This window comes from Salvelinus namaycush, unplaced genomic scaffold (assembly GCF_016432855.1).
Source record: "Salvelinus namaycush isolate Seneca unplaced genomic scaffold, SaNama_1.0 Scaffold104, whole genome shotgun sequence".
In the NCBI taxonomy this organism is placed as follows: Eukaryota; Metazoa; Chordata; class Actinopteri; order Salmoniformes; family Salmonidae; genus Salvelinus; species Salvelinus namaycush.
This window is the reverse complement of record NW_024057720.1, coordinates 250,245-255,328: the sequence shown is the minus strand read 5'-3', so window position 1 is coordinate 255,328 and position 5,084 is coordinate 250,245.

Genomic DNA, 5,084 nt, shown 5'->3' with positions numbered 1-5,084 from the left:
CAACAATACATCATAGTCTATGTGGAGGATAAATAACTACACACCAGGACAACAATACATCATAGTCTATGTGGAGGATAAATAACTACACACCAGGACAACAATACATCATAGTCTATGTGGAGGATTAATAACTACACACCAGGACAACAATACATCATAGTCTATGTGGAGGATAAATAACTACACACCAGGACAACAATACATCATAGTCTATGTGGAGGATAAATAACTACACACCAGGACAACAATACATCATAGTCTATGTGGAGGATAAATAACTACACACCAGGACAACAATACATCATAGTCTATGTGGAGGATAAATAACTACACATCAGAACAACAATACATCATAGTCTATGGAGGATAAATAACTACACACCAGGACAACAATACATCATAGTCTATAGAGGATAAATAACTACACACCAGGACAACAATACATCATAGTCTATGTGGAGGATAAATAACTAAACACCAGGACAACAATACATCATAGTCTATGTGGAGGATAAATAACTACACACCAGGACAACAATACATCATAGTCTATGGAGGATAAATAACTACACACCAGGACAACAATACATCATAGTCTATGGAGGATAAATAACTACACACCAGGACAACAATACATCATAGTCTATGGAGGATAAATAACTACACACCAGGACAACAATACATCATAGTCTATGGAGGATAAATAACTACACACCAGGACAACAATACATCATAGTCTATAGAGGATAAATAACTACACACCAGGACAACAATACATCATAGTCTATGTGGAGGATAAATAACTACACACCAGGACAACAATACATCATAGTCTATGGAGGATAAATAACTACACACCAGGACAACAATACATCATAGTCTATGTGGAGGATAAATAACTACACACCAGGACAACAATACATCATAGTCTATGGAGGATAAATAACTACACACCAGGACAACAATACATCATAGTCTATGTGGAGGATAAATAACTACACACCAGGACAACAATACATCATAGTCTATGGAGGATAAATAACTACACACCAGGACAACAATACATCATAGTCTATGGAGGATAAATAACTACACACCAGGACAACAATACATCATAGTCTACGTGGAGGATAAATAACTACACACCAGGACAACAATACATCATAGTCTATGGAGGATAAATAACTACACACCAGGACAACAATACATCATAGTCTATGGAGGATAAATAACTACACACCAGGACAACAATACATCATAGTCTATGGAGGATAAATAACTACACACCAGGACAACAATACATCATAGTCTATGTGGAGGATAAATAACTACACACCAGGACAACAATACATCATAGTCTATGGAGGATAAATAACTACACACCAGGACAACAATACATCATAGTCTATGTGGAGGATAAATAACTAAACACCAGGACAACAATACATCATAGTCTATGTGGAGGATAAATAACTACACACCAGAACAACAATACATCATAGTCTATGGAGGATAAATAACTACACACCAGGACAACAATACATCATAGACTATGTGGAGGATAAATAACTACACACCAGGACAACAATACATCATAGTCTATGGAGGATAAATAACTACACACCAGAACAACAATACATCATAGTCTATGTGGAGGATAAATAACTAAACACCAGGACAACAATACATCATAGTCTATGTGGAGGATAAATAACTACACACCAGGACAACAATACATCATAGTCTATGTGGAGGATAAATAACTACACACCAGGACAACAATACATCATAGTCTATGGAGGATAAATAACTACACACCAGGACAACAATACATCATAGTCTATGTGGAGGATAAATAACTACACACCAGGACAACAATACATCATAGTCTATGTGGAGGATAAATAACTACACACCAGGACAACAATACATCATAGTCTATGTGGAGGATAAATAACTACACACCAGGACAACAATACATCATAGTCTATGTGGAGGATAAATAACTACACACCAGGACAACAATACATCATAGTCTATGTGGAGGATAAATAACTATACACCAGGACAACAATACATCATAGTCTATGTGGAGGATAAATAACTACACACCAGGACAACAATACATCATAGTCTATGTGGAGGATAAATAACTACACACCAGGACAACAATACATCATAGTCTATGGAGGATAAATAACTACACACCAGGACAACAATACATCATAGTCTATGTGGAGGATAAATAACTACACACCAGGACAACAATACATCATAGTCTATGTGGAGGATAAATAACTACACACCAGGACAACAATACATCATAGTCTATGGAGGATAAATAACTACACACCAGGACAACAATACATCATAGTCTATGTGGATGATAAATAACTACACACCAGGACAACAATACATCATAGTCTATGGAGGATAAATAACTACACACCAGGACAACAATACATCATAGTCTATGTGGAGGATAAATAACTACACACCAGTACAACAATACATCATAGTCTATGTGGAGGATAAATAACTACACACCAGGACAACAATACATCATAGTCTATGTGGAGGATAAATAACTACATGTGTAACAGTATAACTTTATGGCGTCCCCTCGCCCCGACCCGGGAGCGAACCAGGGACCCTCTGCACATATCAACAACGGTCGCCCACGAAGCATCGTTACCCATTGCTCCACAAAGGCCGCGGCCCTTGCAGAGCAAGGGGATTCACTACTTCTAGGTTTCAGAACAAGTGACGTAACTGATTGAAACGCTATTAGCGAGTACCCGCTAACTAGCTAGCCATTTCACATCCGTTACACATGGATGTCTTCTCTTCTCTCTTTCTGTTTGTTTGTAGTTTTTCACTGTTTGAATTAGCAGGTGTTATTATTAGCCCCTCATCTGTGTGTGTGTGTGAGAGAGACAGAAAGGCAGACAGAAAGAGAGAGAGACACAGAGAGAGAGACAGAAAGAGCGAGAGACACAGAGAGAGAGAGAAGAGTCCCCTAAGCAAGCTGGACCTTGGGCTCTGTTCACAAACACAAACAGACCCCACAAAGCCCCAGGACAGCAAACATATTAGACCCAACCAAATCATGAGAAAACAAAAAGATAATTACTTGACACACGTATGTTGTAGTCTGTCCAAGAGGGGAATCACACAGACTGATCTCAGTTAATTCATACTGTATGTTGTAGTCTGTCCAAGAGGGGAATCACACAGACTGATCTCAGTTAATTCATACTGTATGTTGTAGTCTGTCCAAGAGGGGAATCACACAGACTGATCTCAGTTAATTCATACTGTATGTTGTAGTCTGTCCAAGAGGGGAATCACACAGACTGATCTCAGTTAATTCATACTGTATGTTGTAGTCTGTCCAAGAGGGGAATCACACAGACTGATCTCAGTTAATTCATACTGTATGTTGTAGTCTGTCCAAGAGGGGAATCACACAGACTGATCTCAGTTAATTCATACTGTATGTTGTAGTCTGTCCAAGAGGGGAATCACACAAGACTGACAGCCTGTAATTTTATTAAAAGCATTCAGTTGATTACATGGCTGTTTAGAGAGCAACACCATAATAGTAATCTACTTCATAATCAATAATCAATATCATAACATTTATAATCAATAACATCATTATCTATATACTACTAACACCATCATAACAATAATCTACATCATAATCAATATCATAACATTTATAATCAATAACATCATTATCTATATACTACTAACAACATCATAACAATAATCTACATCATAATCAATATCATAACATTTATAATCAATAACATCATTATCTATATACTACTAACATCATCATAACAATAATCTACATCATAATCAATATCATAACATTTATAATCAATAACATCATTATCTATATACTACTAACATCATCATAACAATAATCTACATCATAATCAATATCATAACATTTATAATCAATAACATCATTATCTATATACTACTAACATCATCATAACAATAATCTACATCATAATCAATAATCAATATCATAACATTTATAATCAATAACATCATGAGGGATAAAGACATAAAGACAAAAGCAAAAAGCAATACATTCTGTAACACAAAACAGACGAAATGTAGCTCCTATCTTAAAATAATCAATACCCCATGTTACCCAAAACCCCAATGTTACCCAGAACCCCATGTTACCCAGAACCCCATATTACCCAGAACCCCATGTTACCCAAAACCCCATGTTACCAAAACCCCATGTTACCAAAACCCCATGTTAACCCAAACTCCATGTTACCCAGAACCCCATGTTACCCAAAACCCCATATTACCCAGAACCCCATGTTACCCAAACCCCATGTTACCCAAACCCCATGTTACCCAAAACCCCATGTTACCCAAAACCCCATGTTACCAAAACCCCATGTTACCAAAACCCATGTTACCCCAAAACCCATGTTACCCCAAACCCCATGTAACCCTAAACCCCATGTTACCCAAAACCCATGTTACCCAAAACCCCATGTTACCCAAAACCCCATGTTACCCTAAACCCCATGTTACCCAAAACCCCATGTTACCCCAAACCCCATGTTACCCAAAACCCCGTGTTACCCAGAACCCCATGTTACCCAGAACCCCATGTTACCCAGAACCCCATGTTACCCTGGTGGTAAAAACCAAACTAAAAGGAATAATGGTGGTTGCAGTCACTCCTTTTAGATTTCTTCCTAGGTTCTAGAAAGATAAACTAATTCTGAACTTGTTATTAAAATTAGAACCACTTCAGGTTTGTCACCACATTTTAAACAACAGTCCACTGCTGACCATCGATTTAAAACACAAAACTGACCTAAGATCAGCATGTAGGGTCAGCTTCATTCTATTCCTACTCCGTCCCCTGGGCTGCTCTCTCCTCTCCCGGTCCAGCTTCAGCTCTGGAGCTCAGAGAGACCATCTCCATGGCATTGACATAAAGATCCATGCTGCTCACCCTGTTCACTCTCTTCTGCCTCCTGGTGGGCTAGGGAGACACAGCACCAACATATAGTCATTTCCTCTCTAGTATCTCC